The sequence below is a fragment of the Eurosta solidaginis genome, chromosome X (assembly GCF_040869045.1).
Source record: "Eurosta solidaginis isolate ZX-2024a chromosome X, ASM4086904v1, whole genome shotgun sequence".
Classification (NCBI taxonomy): Eukaryota; Metazoa; Arthropoda; class Insecta; order Diptera; family Tephritidae; genus Eurosta; species Eurosta solidaginis.
In genome coordinates, this window is record NC_090324.1 from 102750330 (window position 1) to 102768156 (window position 17827).

Consider the following 17827-nt stretch of genomic DNA (forward strand, 5'->3'; position numbering starts at 1 on the left):
GGCATTAAGAAAACGACGACAATCTTGGAGTTTATATTGCCTTTGGCAAAGGGGGCACTTAAAACTCATAGCCGAGGGGTTTGGGGACAGTTTTTCATATGTGTGTAGCACCACACGTCGCTTACCCTCTTTATTGTCAACATCTTGTATGGTACATATTAAATTAGCAAGTTCGCTTACCCAGTCGATAAAGTGTAGGATCGTAGGATATGACAGTATCTACGCGGCGGTGTTAGCCCATTCAAGTCGCTTACTTATTGGGAGATTTGATAACAATTCCTCCAACAGCGTAGGATTTGCTAAGTGTTGTTGGCCATTCACTGATTGCAGAAACGTTGCTAAATTTTTCACTTTGGTAGCAAATGGCACTAACTTGGACAAGGCATTCTCCGCAATATTTGGCAAATCCCTCGCTTGCCGTAGCTGGCTCTTAAATAATTTTTTATGGCGGCCGAAACGAAAGCGTAGCTGCTCGATTGCAGCGGCAGGGTTATCATGGTGAAATAAAAGTGATTTAATTACCTTGCGAGCTTCTCTGCAACCGATGGTTGTTTTCTAAATTGGTGTAGTTATACACCGGCGTGGACTGGACATAATTTGCATAAAAAATTGGCCAGTATTCTGGCTCACCACTAAAATCGGGCAAATCTTGTAATTTTCGAAGAAATCTTGCGGAATTTGTCAAAGGAGAGAGGTTGTTCAAGTCATTGAGTGGCATAGACGCTTGCATATACTGGTTAATATTATTAAATAGCGTGGGTGTATTTATCGACGAAGATGTACATGGCATGTTAAAGTGACTCTGTGTAGAGTGCAACTGACTTGTGGTTAAATATGTTGGCGCAGCGGCAGCAGTCATAGTGTACGTCGGCAGCGATGAAATTGGTAGACGTAGCGGAGTGCACATAACTGTTTGCATTAAATGGTCTGATATTATTTGAGGTCGCGGCAGCTGAAAAATACTGCACTTGGGATGTAGTTTGCAAATTTGTGAGCTTAAGTTCTGCAGCACCGGCTGATGGTGCGAAATTCGTAGCAACGACAGGCACTGTAGTTGGGGCGGCCGTAAAGGGTGCAGCATTCGCCCTATCTAATGTATTTCGCAGCGCTCTTTCCAGCCTTTCGCAAATACGAATTTGTTCATTAAACCTTACCTTTGATTCCTCTAATTGTTTTCGAAGAGTGGCGATTTGCTTTTGCATTTCCAAAGTTGAGGTGACTGTTAAACTGGCTGTAGTTGCGACATTTGTACTGGCAGTGGCGGTGGCGGTGAGGGCGGTCGTATCGTCGTTCCCTTTGGTGGTGGGCGGTGCAGGCTGCATTTCTTCTGAATCCACCTGAATCCGAGGACTGCGTCGTTTCTCAAGATTTTCTTCAGGTTCTTTCATAAGTAAATTCACACTTCACGGCCGTGGAAGTAGATCATTAAATCCAATGAAAACTGCGAATAAAAATGTCGCGACTGCGACTAAGGCTAAGCGAAAGGAATTGCGTTAAACATTCAACATTTTTTTCGTAGCTGTGTGATTTTTTTATTCTCGACAATCAAATATATCATATTTATTATACTTATATCACACACGTACATATATAATTATTTTTCATAAATTCTGGTACTCAGTGGCGAAGAGCTGAAAATTAAATTTATAGTCATATATTTGGTTATAATAAATTTATGAGAAGAACATAAAGTGGTGAATCCAAAATTTTTCTTTTGCGATAAACTTTTGAGTGGTGGTGTTAGGTTATTGAAACCCTTCCCTTTTCGTCTGAGTATCAAACTCTAATTTTCTAACTAGGTCCTGCATAATAGTTATTTTCTTTTAAATATCAAACGATATGGAGAAATTCATCAAAACAGCTGATGAGGTGGCACAGTTTGAGGCTGAGTTCAACGACACACCTCAAAATGAGCACACAAAATATACTCTAGCCATTCACCAAGCAGAGTTAAAGAATAATTGGAGAAACGCAAAGATAGCTTATGAGGATCTCTTGTACTCTGAAGCGGTAGAGAAAAGGTATTAACGCAGGCCAAAGCGAAATACCAATCGACATATTGCTCATATTTACGCGACAGTTCGACCATGGCTGAATTGATGGCAAAGTTAACTAAACGCGATAAGGAGGCAGAAGGTACACCTGATCAAGAATACAGCATGCGACTTCCTCCATACGATACGCATGTATCGCTCCTGGCCAACGCTCCGTATTCGAAACCAATAGACCCGAATGTACGCATACACACCACAGCATTGGTTTTAGCCCAGCTCACTGGCAATCTGCCTACCTGTCAAATTGACCCCATGACACACCAACTTTTCGAGACTTGGTGCTAGCGGATCAGAGATTCTTTGTGAATGAACAAGTAGATCTTATTCTGGGTGGGGACATCTACGCACAAATAATTCTAGGCGGCATACGGAAAATGTTTTAGGCACCCTCCTTGCACAGGAAATAGTATTTGGCTGGATATTAACAGGCCAAACGGAAACGGCCAGTCCAGCCAGCAGGTGCGTGTCCTTTTTCAATGAGGTATCGCTCGACAATCAAATAGCGTCATTCTGGGAGTTGGAAGACATTCCCAAAAACCATATTTATACCAAAGACGAAAATAACTGGGAGGAGTTGTATAAAAGAACCACTAATAGAAATAAAGATGGCAAATATGTCGTGTCTTTGCCTTTTAAGAAGGATTTTCAAAAGGGTATCTCATTAGGACCGTCGCTTAAAAGCGCGTGCTCACAATTTTTCAGAAATGACCCCGGTTAGCGAAAAATCCCAAATTGAAGACGGAATATAACCGAGTGAAGAATTCATTAATTATGTACAAATGTATTTCATAAAAAAAGACTATAATTATCTTACCGCAGTTTTGCTCCCTTTCTTTGGCGATCAAAGTTCAATAATAAAATGGATGTTTCGAGCTTTGACAAATTTCAACGTGAATAGAGAAAACGAATAAATAGCTATGAAAGAATGAGTACAAAATGTTGGCTTATAACTGAAGGTTGTACCAAAGGGTACTTAGATTAAATAAAACAAGACTTTAGATGACATTTTCCAACAGTCATATAGCTCCTTACCAATTTTCATTATCCTACCATGACCACATCCCGAGATATGCAGTATTCCATTTGTATGGGAGGTGCCACGCCCTCTTTTTCGCAATTCCACAATTTCTAGGTGGTGTTAGTGATTGATCTCATGCAAAAGGGCAAGACGTAGACGTCGCGACGAAGGTGTTGGAGAGCGATAATGGCACACAATGGCGCTGCGGATCCTACAGATAAACTTCCAACACATTAAAGTGGTGACGAGCAAATTTCTTCTAACCTGGAAGGAAGGGTGAAAGCTGCTGTCTTGGTTAAGAAACAGCTGCATTCATATATGCTGCCTAATTACACTACTGAGGTACTCACAGTGGTGTCCGTTAAGCTAAAGAATAAGCGGGTATTTATCCTAGCATCCTGTTTTATAATAATAGCTAACAGAACCGGCAGAATTTGTTCTGCCCTAAATTTGGTGTATCTGCATACATTTTTATAAGCTTTTTCCGTCTAAATCTGCCCTCCCCCTCTTCACTTTTTCTTAATCCTTTCATTCACTCCTCCCTCCGTCTTTTTCGCTTCATCTATCTTTATCTTCGTCTCACTCTATCTCTCGCTCAGTCTTCTTCTACTTTCCTCTTTTCTCTTCTCTCAAGTTTTTCTCATTCTTCTTCATCCCTTATTGCCTATCACAGGGGGTGGTATGTATTTTGTTCCAGTCCCATTCCCACTCCAAGTCTCAGTCACATTCCTAGTCCTAATCCCATTCCCAGTCCTTCTCTGGTCTACTTCCCGGAAAAAATGATCGTAAATATTAATATAGGCAATTTTATATACCAAATTTCAGGCAAATCGAATAGGACGGATGTAAATAAGTATGTGGGTATTATTAATTCATGTCTTTATTTCGGCATATTGTGACGAATATTAACAACGCTAAAGGTACTATCATCTCTAAGCCAATACTAAGAAGTGACTTGTATGCACATCAACAAGTCAATCATTATGTCTATACATATATCCATACAAGCAGAGGAGAGCATCGCACAAACACATGCATATATCTGAGGTACTACCAGAAGTAGGCAATTATTTGTGCAAGTATCACTCACATATACACGGGCATATGAGAAGCTATAAACGTAGTTATAACTGGTAATTTTATAGCTAGTAATTTTATAGCTGGTAACTAACTAGTAAATTCTAGAAATAGAAACGCCAAGAAATATGTCAACGATGAAACCAAACAGTATTAAAGCAGCAACAGTTGAGGCAGGACCAATAAGTTTGATTTAAGTAAGCTATCAGTTGCGAAGTATAAGTGTTATTGTGAACTACTATAATAAAGGCCATTTTTATTGAATAGTGGAGTTATTTATTTAACAGTTTAGTGATTCGAACGTTAGTAGAATGTTGCAAATAAGCGGAATTGCTCTAAATTCGTTACAATTGGTGTCAGAAGTGGGATTGTTGAATAAATTCCGAAGACTTCAAATACAACTTGGACATGGCAAAGTGGAGTGAATTGAAGATGCAGCAATTGAAGAAGGAGTTGGAGAGCCGTGGATTGAATACAACCGACAATAAACTCGAACTTCAGGCACGACTACGGGAGGCAATGGAGTTGGAAGGAATTAATGTGTACGAGTATGTCTTTTATCCTGAAGTAAAAGAATCAACAACAAAAATTGAAGAGAAAAAGGAAACATCACAGACAGTTACCAGCACAGACTTGAGCATGATATTGGCTGCATATCTACACAAACATCGACAGTAACATCAATGTCGTCGCAAATGTCATCTCAACTGGAAGAACAGAAGACATACATATATGGCATCACAATTGGAAATAAAGGAGGCACGCATTTCAGAAATGGCGCCACAGATTACATCCAAGATGGAAACTCAACTGAAAGAACAGAAGACATATATGGCATCCAAGATGGAAACTCAACTCGAACAACAGAAGACATATATAGCATCCTAACTGGAATACCAGGAGGCACGTATTTCAAAAATGACGTCGCAAATGTCATCTCAACTGGAATACCAAAAGACATATATGGTATCTCAATCGGAAGCGCAAGAGGCACGTGTATCTGAAATGTCGGCAGAAATTTTGGAACAGGTATCATCAAAACTGGAAGAGCAGGATTTAAAAGGTTGACGGCTCTGTTCATTTCCAGATCTTTAAGCTACAGTTTGAGAAGACCGCAGCAGTGAACAACTGGAATGCGGATGATAAAGTGGCTGCACTGTTCGTGGCATTGAAAGGGCCTGTAGCTGAGATCTTTTTTTTTTCTCGGACGTGTTGGCAGCGCACTGCCCTCAAGTGGCCCGATGAAACCAGGCTAATCCCGTTTTTTTTTTTTGTTTTTTTTTTAATTCATACATACTTTTTGTTTTTTGTTTGTATCCTAATTCTTATTTATGTGTTATTTATAATTTTTGTGTTAACGAGTCTTTGAGAGGCAGTGGCTTCTTAAGCGCCGAGATCTAAAACCGCTCAGCTACAGAGAAACTCATCAGCTGAGAAATATAGATTCACAAAATACAATAGACTAAAAGTATAAATATAATTGTTTAATTATTAAGAGAAGATAGAACCGTATTTTTTATGGCAAAGAGCGACTCCGAAACATCAATTATTCTCGAGTGAGAGTTATAATCTTCACACAAACATAGAAAAGGTTCGTATAGTTGGAAATTGCTTCTGCATTGTTTAAGAATTATAGGTTTATAATGCCTTGAAACTCGGCATGGAACATTCAAGTTTACTTCGTTCAAAAGAAATGGATCCATTTAAAAGTACACCTAGCATTTCTCTACGACTTGCAAGGGTAGGAAGATTTATTGGTTTTAATTGATTAGTGTAAGGAGGAAGATTATACGGCGAGTCCCATTGAAGATTTCTCAAGGCGAAAAGTAAAAACTGTTTTTGAATTGATTCTAGTCTATCCACATGAACTTGATAACGCGGATTCCAAATTATCGATCCATATTCTAATATCGGCCTCACAAATGATGTAAAAAGGGTTTTTGTAACGTAAGGATCACTAAACTCCTTTGCCCATCTTTTCACAAATGCTAAAACTCCTCTCGCTTTATTGACTTTGGCATTATTATGAGGGTTGAAACTAAGTTTGCAATTCATTGTAACTCCCAAGCCGACAAAAACATCAACGCTTTCCAGAGTTTGGCCATTAATTGTGTAGGAAGCTGGCTGTATGTTCCCACGTGAAAAACACATGGATTTACATTTTTCTATGTTGAGAGCCATAAAATTCGCATTACACCAAGTAACTAAAGGATTTAAGTCCGCCTGGAGTGCAGAACGTTCTTCAACCGACGCGTATGACTTAAAAAGTTTTATGTCGTCGGCACACATTAAAATTTTAGAATATTTTATAGTTGTGGAAACATCGTTTATAAAGATCAAAAACAGAATAGGACCGAGATGGCTTCCCTGAGGCACACCGGAGGGAACATCGATGACATTCGAACAAATGTTTTTAAAAATTACTCTTTGAGTTCTACCACAAAGATAGGAGGAGATCCAGCGAGTTAGGCCAGGTTGAAAGCCAAGCAATTCGAGTTTATAAACAAGTAATGAGTGGCGTACTTTGTCGAATGCTTTGCTGAAATCGGTGTATATAACGTCGGTATGATGATTGTTTCTAAACCCATTAAAGACGTGAGTTGTAAATTTAAGCAAATTGGTTGTGGTTGATTTGGCTCTACAAAAGCCATGCTGAGAACTCTCTATCAATGTAGAAATCGAAAATGTAAGGTGATTAGTAACGATTGCTTCGAAAAGCTTAGGGATAGCGGAGAGCTTTGCTATTCCACGATAGTTTTCAATAGACGACTTGCTTCCTTTTTTATGGAGTGGGATAAGAAAAGATTCCTTCCAAGCCGTCGGGAAAATTCCATTTTTTAAAGAGAGGTTAAACAGATCAGTAAGGCGCTGGTAAATGTATTCCGCACATTTTTTAAGAAAACATGTTGGGATCAAATCGGGACCGTATTTTAAGGATTCTTTTAGGGTCTTTAGATGTAGTAAAACATCTTCGGGCAGCAAATGTGGGGCATATATTGAGTTACTAGAATGGAGCTCATACGGATAATTTGTATTTGATGAATCAACCACAGCAGAGTAATTAGAGTGAAAGAATTGAGCGAAGAAGTTTGCAATCTCTTGATCGTCGCTGAAAATGCTATTTCTAAACTTCATGGCAGAAGGAAACCCGTTAGTTCTGCGTTTAGAATTTACGAAATCATAAAAAACTCCGGGTGGCAAATAATGTTTCTTTTAATTTTACATATGTAAGCTTTATAACACTTTTTATTAAGTTCAAAATATTTATGACGGAAAATAGCGTACTGTGCATAATGAGAATGTAAACCGGTTCTCTTATATAACTTGAATAAACGTGATTTCTTATTTTTTAAAGCTTTTAAATCTTTAGTAAACCAGGCTTGCACTGGTTCAATGTACGAGCATGTGCTGTGTTTCAAATAAAGTATAAATGGTTTTATTAAAATGTAAAACGTTTTCCTCTACATCCTGTCTATATCGAGGCCATGTTATCAAAGAAAGCTATTTATTTAAATTGTTGAACTTAGTTTTGGAAAAATCAAAGCATCTGGTAGAGACACGTGTTTTGTTAGTGCAGCCGACTTCGTTGCTTATGATTTCGTAAGTTATCTCAAGAGAAGGATGGTAAACTTCTTCTGGCAAAACAAAAGGTTCACACCGATTTATAGAGAATTTAGATATGTCGTCATTTGTTGCTAAGTCTAAGAATTTTCCATACTTATAGGGAAAGAAGTTGATCTGATTAAGGCAAAGATCAGTAATTCCATCCAAAAAGTCATTGTTATGCATCTTGGATGATACGGGGACAATATTGTGATCAACGGTATTCCAAGATATATGTGGCAGGTTAAAGTCGCCTAAAACAATCATTGAGTCCGTGGGCTTTATCATCGAATTGACTGATTCTAACAGTGAAATATGTTGCATATATACTGATAGATCAGAAGACGGTGGAATATAGCAAACGGCTAAGTAAACCTTACAAACCATTCCAGAGGGCGAACAGAACTGTTATGAAGCATTGATCGGCGCTCTAGAGAGATGATACGGAACCGAGCATAGGAGACAGATACACCAAATGGAGTTACTGAACCGCTTCCAGAGGCCTGGTGAAACATTGCAAGAGTTTGCGTCGGATGTTGAAAGGCTGGCACATTTAGCGAATGCGGACGCACCTGTGCAATACACCGAAAGGGTAAAAATCCAGAGCTTTATTAATGGAATATGGGATGTCGAAACGAAGCGAGCGACATAAGCCAATCCGAAACCTATATTCGCAGAAACGGTATCGCATGCTCTGATTCAGGAAACAGCGTCGCTTCTGTGTAAGCCAGTTTTCAAACCACGCCAGGTGGAAGTATAAAGGCCAGAGTGGGTAAACGCATTTTTGGAAACTTTAAAAGGAACGCAACACAAGAATAATGGTGCCATCAAATGTTTAAGTGTGGAAAGCCAGGGCACATTGCGCGTCATTGCAGCACCGGTCGTAAACGTAAAGCTGGAGGAGATAAGCAAGAACCAGTCAGATGTAAAAATCGAAAACTTGCCCCAGCTATTGAATGTCCTGTGATATCTGTGTCACAAATTGGAAGGAATTCAAGCAGTCTTACCGTCAGAGGGAATGTGGATGGCAAAGAACGTGTACCTCATTCCTTGATTCGATCTGATTTGGTCAACTGGAGAGTAAAACCATTACCTGGAGCAAGGTTGCTACGGTAACTGGGGAGTATAACCAAGTCCTGGCAGAACTGATCTGTGAAGGTATGAAATAGTGGAATGGGTGGATCAATAGCGTCCAGCCAAACCCCGATACAGTCCCCCCTCCACAAGTTTCTCAAGGGCACCTCCCAATCAAAATAAGCCCCCGTTCAGACCAGGCCAGGCCCAGAGCAATAACAGCAACTCCCTCACGCACACAAATTCTCATGCGGCAGATCATCAAAGGATTTATGCTTCAAACTGTGCAAACATTCTTCGCTCACGTTTCAGAGCTTTTTGCACTACAAAAAATTGTCGACCACAGAGTGCAGAAAATTTGTAGAAGACAACAATCTGTGCGAGAATTGTTTATCCCAGATGCATCGTCTCCAGGATAGTTCAAGCACAAGAGCGTGCCTCCTTTACCAAGGGCGACACAACTCCACCGTTCATTACACCGCAGCCCCTCATCATACTACTGGACCGCGAAGATCGACATCCCAGTTAACAACCATAGGATCTAGCAGTACCAGCCAACATGGCGTCAACGATGCAGCATCTACGGAGGAACTTCCCTCTACATCAAACGCAGCCCATATCCAGTCATTCCACTCCGAGCAGGACAACAAGATAATACTCCCCACCGCGATTGTGTCCGTAGAACACAGAGGGGATCTCTTCAAATTTAGGGCATTAATCGACCAAGGCTCGGAACGAAGTTTCGTCTCATCCAAGGCTCAGGCACAGCTGAGGCTCCCCTGCAAGCATTCCCTCTTTGAAATTTCGGGCATGGGAAGCGGAGTCATGCAAACCTCCAATAAACTCTGCTCCCTAACTTTGGTCTCAAGTAATAACAAAGTCCAATTCAAAGCCCAAGCCATGGTGTTACCAAAGCTAACAAGGTTGCTCCCCAACCCAAAATTTAATTCCGAAAAGAGTTGCAAATGGTCGCATCTAAAATTAGCAGACCAAGATTGCCAAAACCCTTCTCAAATTTATCTCGTATTAGGCAGCGACATCATCCCCCAAATAATGCTAGATGGCATCGAGAAAATCTCTCTCACGTTGCTGGCACAAAACACTATATTTGGCTGGATTCTAAGCGGTCAAATCCCCGAAAAGGTGGCATCACACTTTACCAAAGCCTGGGAGGTGACTGATGCGCTATACCAACAGCTCAGACAGTTTTGAGAAATAGAAGAAATTCCCAGGTCACAAATGGTAAACCCCGAAGATCAGATGTGTGAAAATTATTACCAGGCCACAACTCTTAGGAGAAAGGAGGTCGATATATGGTTCGGCCCCCGTTCAAGCGAGCATTCCCGAACAATATCTATCTAGGCCTGTCCCGAACAACAGCCTTGAGCCAATTCCTAGGCATGGAACGCACCCTCATTAAAAAAGGCGATCTCAAGTCCCAATATGATAATGTGTTGGAAGAGTACATCTCCCTCGGCCACATGGAAAAATCTAGCTCATGTGAAGTAGAATGCAAAGGCAAATACTACTCCTTCTATCTCCCCCACCATGTGGTTGTGAAACCCGAAAAGAAAAAAACAAAGGTCCGTGTAGTATTCATTGCGTCCAAAAAATCGGGGCCCGGTCACTCCCTCAACGACGTCTTATGCACGGAACCAACTCTCTAACCGGACCTGCGTCTCATGTTATTAAAATGGTGCCTGTACAAATACGTATTCAACGGCGACGTTGAAAAAATATATCGCCAAATTCTCCTACACTACGAGGATCAAGACTACCAACGGATAATATTCCGCACCCCTAGTAATGGTCCACTCAAGGACTTCAAATTAAAAACGGTCACCTTCGGTGTCAACTGCGCGTCCTTCTTGGCCATCAGAACTCTACACGAGCTCGCTAAAGATGTTGCCAACTCCCACCCAAGCGCAGCCGCCATACTGAAAACCGAAACCTATGTTGACGATATCCTCTCAGATAGTCATGACCTTCAATCAGCCGAGCAGTCCCTTTCTGAAGTAATAGATGCGCTCAACTCTGCCAGCGTCTCCTTGAAAAAGATAACCGCAAACCATCCCGACATCCTCCAAAAAATACCGAAAACTGATTTGCTTGGAACCAACCTTCTCGAGTTCGAAAAGACTAGTACCGCCAAGACCCTGGGCATCCAGTGGACCGCCCTAACGGATATATTATCTTTTCGACCCCGCAGGGTGGCTGACGCCCATTATGATCCAAGCAAAAATCTTGACGCAAGAGCTATGGCTAGACGTGACCGACTGGGATTAGCCAATGAAATCCCTCCCTCTCATCAAGTGGGCGCAGTTCGCCGAAAATCTGCCAACGATCTCAGAGATTCTAATACCACGTTGGATAAATTACCATCCCGATCAACCAGTTGAGCTCCACGGCTCCTGCGATGCCTCGAAAAGGGCTTATTGCGCGACTGTTTATGTAAGAACCACCGTAGGAACTCAAGCCTCCTAAAAACCATAAGTTTGCCACGACTGGAGTTATGCGGCGCGGTCTTATTAGTCAAGCTAGTCGCAGTTGTCCAATCCCACCTCGGCCTCAATAAGCGAGAGCTAACCATGTGGTCTGACTCCGAAATTGTTCTAGCATGGCTAGAGAAGCCACCCCATTCCTGGAAGACCTACGTCTCAAACCGAACTGCGCAGATCATCGACCTGATAGTTAGGTAATGCCACTTGGCGACATGTGCGCAGCAAGGATCACCCCGCAGAGGATGCACCCCCTTGACCTTGCTAGCTCATCCCTATGGTGGAACGGCCCTGAGAGGCTTTCTGGGCCCCCCGAGGACTGGCAACCCCAACGGCCAGAAATATTGCAACCCCCGAACTCGGCCGGGTCGAGGAATTGCACGCAGCGGAAGAGTCAGAAGACGTCTTAGAATGGTTTTCCTCCTATCCCCGCGCCTAACGCGTAACAGCGTACATATTGAAATTTATAACTCGGTTTAGGAACGCTGTAGGAGGTAGTCGTACACCTAATGATCCCGTGCTATCTCACGCCAACCTCACGCACGCAAAAACCCGTCTGCTGATTTTGAATCAGTCGAGATTTTTCGCTTCCAAAAGAGCTTCCCTCGAAAATTCAAAGTCAATCGGAAAACGAAGTCCCCTACTGGTTCTTGACCCTTTCTGGATCCCAAACGGGATTTTTCGTGTTAATGGGCGACTTTCATACGCCAATATCCCCTATAAGGAACATCACCTCATCATTCTCCCCGAGAAATCTCGACTCTCCCTCCTGTATCTACGTTTTCTTCATGAGTTGTTCCTTCATGCGGACGTCCGCCTCATGCAACAAGTTATAAGGCAAGAATTCTACATTGCCCGTCTGAAACCCCTGCTCAAGAAGTGCATCTCTCAATGTAAAACCTGCACAATTCACAAGCAGAACACCCGTTCCCAAAAAATGGCAGCCTTACCCCCCGAACGCTGTACCCTCTCACCCACCTTTACTAACACTGGCGTGGACTTCGCTGGCCCGTTCCAACTAAAAGCCTCCATGCTCCGATTCCCCATGCTGGTGAAAAGCTACGTGGCCGTCTTTGTCTGTTTCGCCATTAAAGCCGTCCATCTATAGCTATACTCCGATCTCACCAGCAAAGCATTTCTCGCTGCCTTTGCCGGCTTCGTGGGCCTTCGAGAATACCCCAGCCAAACGATGACAGCGGCACAAACGTGCTACTGGGAATTAGTTCATGACATTCCTGAAGGAAATCTCATCGAACGTCGTCCGGAAATATGCACCGCAAAGCATCAATTGGAAATTGATACACCCCGGCGCTCCGAACATGGGCGGCTTGTGGGAGTCTGCGGTGAAAAGTTTTAAAACCCACTTCAAAAGGTGGCTGGGACCCATATATTTACCTTCGAAGAATTCTCGACTCTCCTAATCACAATAGAACCCGTCTTAAATTCTCGCCCCATCTTCCAGCTGTCTCAAGACCCCAACGACCTCACCGCCCTCACTCCTGGTCATTTCCTTAATGGGGGCCCGTTGCTTTCTCTCCCTGAACCGAGTTACGAAAACTTCTCAATGATCAACCGGTGGGAAAGTTCAGCAAACGCTGGAAGGACGACTATCTCATGGATCTCCAAAAGCGATATCGATGGAAGATGAGCCAAACTCCGCCTCGAAAAAGCGACCTCCTAGTCATCAAGGAAGACAACCTACCCCCTACCGAATGGCGCCTAGGACGAGTGGAAGGCACATTTTTCGGAAGAGGCGGACACATTCGCGTGGTCAACGTACGCTCCCAGAATGGCCTACTCACCAGGCCGACGATAAAACTGAGTTTTCTGAGGATTTCTGAGCCTGGTTCAGTTCCTCACTGCTAGGTAGCACCCCCAGAACGCAGCATAGTCCAAAACCCCTGTACTGTCCCAACATCTATATAAATGCTCTACACGCATTACTAATACTCTCCCACCAAGGAAATTATTGATTAAAATATACTTTTACCTTAATTGCCACAGATGGATCACCAGCGGTCTCCAGTTTCTGGACCGCGCCGCACTTTGGCATCATAGGGGGCAACGCCAGCAGCACGTCCGACTATATGCCGCTTGTGCATGCGACACCATGCGCTATCGACGTGCCCTGTATTTACGGCCATGCAACCGCCACAACGCGCTATTATCGCCCGGGCCCACCACTATTGCACTACCTGCTTGGCCCTATCTCATGCCACTTACGGATGCACGTCTAAAGAGCGCTGCCACATTTGTGTGCTGCTCCGTCATACGCTACTACATCAGACAAAGTGCCACCAACATGCCGCAGCGCCACCGCCGATACGCCACCGCAGAACGAATGTGCCCCAGCACGCGCCTTTGGCCGCAGCAGAGTCCGGCAGCGCATCCGCATCGCAACGTAACCAGCGCAGCACCATTAAATCCACCGAAACAGGTTTGCGCACTGCTTCCTATAAAGGAAAAATCGGCAAACTCCTCCTCGAGGAGGCTCAACGTGCCTTACGGGAACTAGGACAAATACTAGGCGCTTTGTACGCCTAGGGGAGACAGAGTGTTAAATCGACCAACGTCATATTTAAAATCATTACCTTCATTTTTATACGTACATACGCTAGACGTGGTTATGCCAACCCTTCAACCACATCTATTTCAAATTCACCACATCAATTTAATCTGGCATGGTCAAAGCAGCCAACTTCAATGGGCACTTGTTATTATTGGAAAAAAACCGGCAACTCATCGAGATTTTTAGTTGACTAATTTTTCTTTTGAGTAAAAACTTGTGATAATCATCATTTTTTTCTTCTTTTATCTTCAAAAGGGACTTTTATATCCATTTGTACACAATTTACTTTATAAAAATTGTAATTAACGAAAGCGCGAAACAATTAAAGTTATATTCGATTGTGTAGTGAAATCTCGTTCGCGTTCCATTATTGAAGGGACTTTCAGATATCATTCAGATAGCTTGCTAAATTTGTGGAGCTTCTTGCTACGATTCGCCGTTCCAGGTAAAATTATTCGGTGGTATTTCTGCGCAGGTCATTCGACTTCACCAATCATCAACCCTCCGAGCTTTGCCCTCTTTACAGCAATCACGAAACTGAAAACCTGGACGAGTTTCAATTCCTTTGGCTAACTCCTTGTCGGTGGCGACAGCATTTGTTCGTTCCGGTCGCGTGCCTGATTCATTTGGTTGTGCACAAAGCAAATTTTTTATGATTGGCTGAAGCTTGGAGCAATTATTGACCATCTTTTGACTGGGGACATCTCTGACATATTTCCATCGCAAATTACGGATATAATCGCTTATCAGGGACGCATCCAACGCAACGCCAACGGAATAATTCCTTGGGGGCAGCAGAGGTAACTGGTTTTGTGCAGGTTTTACATTGATCATGAGCCGATTTTGTAATTCTTGCACAGGGCAATTCTTTTTGAAAATTTAATTTATTGGACATATTTCATCACCATATCTTCAGCGTCCTCCAAGTCATGCGAAGCTGTTTTAAAAGATACGAAAACGTTGCACACGCCCCTTTTTCTGTTGTTCCTTTAAAATTTTAGCTTTGTATCTTTATAACTTAAGGAAATATCTCTTAATCTTCATGTGCCCGGATGATAAAACTTACGAAGACTGCGGGAAGACTACATTTTTGTAAGACTAAGATCATGTTTAAGAAAAATATTTGTATGTTAATTGTTTTACTTGTATGTATATACAACTTAAGCCTTTCTTTGAAACTTACTTACTTAGTTAATGGGCGCTTAAGCGTTTAAACGGTTATGGCCGTCCAACAAGGCGCGCCAGTCGCTCTTTCTCTCTGCCAACCGGCGCCACAATAGAGAGTGTTCTTTTTATCCGAGGCTTGTTTTTGCTTTTCATTGGAGTATGGTTTAACGTGGCGGGTCAAAAGCCCAGCGCACAACCCGCTCAGCGGGGGTGAAAATATTACTTACACGTTTATATATCAAGCCGCTTGCTCCAAGACAGACGACCGCTCGCAGCTGCACCTAGTGGTGAACAGATACTGGCGATGGGAGATCCCACCGGCTAGTCCTTAAACCGATTATGTCAGAGTGGCCTAGCCAGGTTGTCGCCTTCTCACTTTAGCTAACCCAGAGGATACTTGGCCGCAAGCGTCCGGAAGTAATGAGCTGCTTGCACCGCATGCTAAAGAATCGCTCTGGCCATTCCCACGTGAATGGCGGTCAGAAGCTTTCCCCACCTACGTGGACTTCTACACATTTGAAAATGTAATTTAATTTGAATGCCAGTTTTTTAAGTTCGAGTTTAAACTACAGGTTAAATTGAGGTCAGTTTCATGGTACCAATTTGTCTATTTAGCTTTAATTTTATTTCTAATCGTCGTAAAAGCGCCCAAAGAGCGGAATAACCTAGAGTGATCTCAAAAAGTTCACAGTGTGAGCAACGTGTCGTTCAGAATTCTTCTCAGATAGGATTCGCCTGCCGTTCCCTAACGGACCTCATTGATTTTCTACTAATTTTTCTCCCTGAGTTATACACATCACTCTGTATTCCTTGCTATCAAAACAAGGTATCGGAAAGTTTGCGTTGAAATGACGCCCGATATACCGAATCTCCAGTAGCCTTATATGGGATGACCGTAAGCTCTCAGACACATAGCCGTGCATTATGGAGTTCGGGTAAGTAAGCACAACATCGACAAGGTGCCTACTCTAGTGAACACCTTGAGTAAGCCACTACTAACAACAAATGATAAAATCATGTTTCGACAGATTGAAGACAACATTATGATACAATTTCCCATATAATGTCTACAAATGAACACTACCGGCTTAAAATTGCTACCTTGCTGGACATCTGATGAGAGGAGGCATCATCAATCATAACCACGCATGGTATATGACATAAGTACGACTTAAGCCAAATTAAAAATTCAGAATGACAGCCAAGACACTCAAGCTTCGCAATCACAATCCTACGAGACATTTTTTCAAATGTGTGGCAACTCTACCATGCAAGCAAATGCGAATGTCAACAATGTGACAAGAGAGTGAGAAGTGAATCAGCTGATGAAGCGAAGTAACTTGTGGTTTTGGTTGTGAAATAGTTCTGTATCAGAGTTTATATTATTAAAGTAAATTGTATTTAAAAAAAAATAAATGTAAGGCGCGATAACCTCCGAAGAGATTTAAGGCCGAGCTTCTCTTCCAATTTGCGTCGTACTCCTCTTGATTTTTCCCTACAAATTGGCCGGACGGGACCTACATGTTTTATGCCGACTCCGAACGGCATCTGCAAGGCAGATGAGTTTTCACTGAGAGCTTTTCATGGCAGAAATACAATCGGAGCGCTTGCCAGACACTGCCGAGGGGCGACCCCGCTTAGAAAAATTTTCTCCTAATTGAAAAATCTTATTTCTAAAGTTTTGATGTTGCTTTGCCCGGGAGTTGAACCCAGGGCATACGGTGTGATAGGCGGAGCACGCTACCATCACACCACGGTGGCCGCAATTGTATTTAACGAACTAAATAATAACCTGAGTTAATATATATGTATATTAGGGCGGGTCGATTTAAAAATCGCTCATTGCTCTATGAAATCGTATTCTAGGGATCAAAATAAGAAACTTTGCCGAAGGAACCATATCTCTAAAACGAATTCTGATATATAATAATATTTATTATTTATTTATAATAATATCTAGTTTTTCTCTTAAGAAATTTATTTAGTCAGAACATATGTAAATGAAAAAATTAATTTAAGTGAGTTATAGAAAAGAAACTAAAAAAAATTATTGTTTGAAGTCTTTTTTACTTTCAAGTCTGGGCAATTTCGCACGGCTCTCTAATGTCGTCGCCATAACAGCCTCTACATTTTCCTGTATAACCCGTTTGTAAACGCTAGCTAGCAATTGAACATGTTGTTCCGTTCCTTGTATGTGTGATGGAATTTTTGGATTATTAAACGGTGGATCATCTTGATTTAAATATTCTTTCAATGTATCGTACGGAATGCTTCGCGTGAATGGTGGTTCAAATACGATATTTATATCATTCAAATTGATCATTTCCGTATAACTTGTGCAATTAAAGTTTATATCTGGTTTTATATAAACTCTAAGTTCCATTGGCTCGTCAAGATCGGCTCGATAGCGTAGAATTTTCTTGATGGCACAGTCGCGCTTTTCTTTGCTATCATCAAACAACATTGATAACAAGATATTTTCCGAATGCGCATAATATGAATTATCTTTAATTACTTGATTGACAATTTTGCGTAAACGAGATTCTAGAAATCGTGACCAACCAATGGGTGTTGTTTCTTCTCTTGATTTGCTCTTGATACTTGTCAAGCAATTTATTCAATTTATTAAATACACTTTTTTTCAGCATTATTTCCATACCAAGTTTTTCCCAAATTCCAATCAACTTATCTTGTACTTGAATAGTGAATGATTTATGGGAAAACTTTTTTTGTTCTGTTTTAGCACGTTCGCTTAAGTAAAAATAAT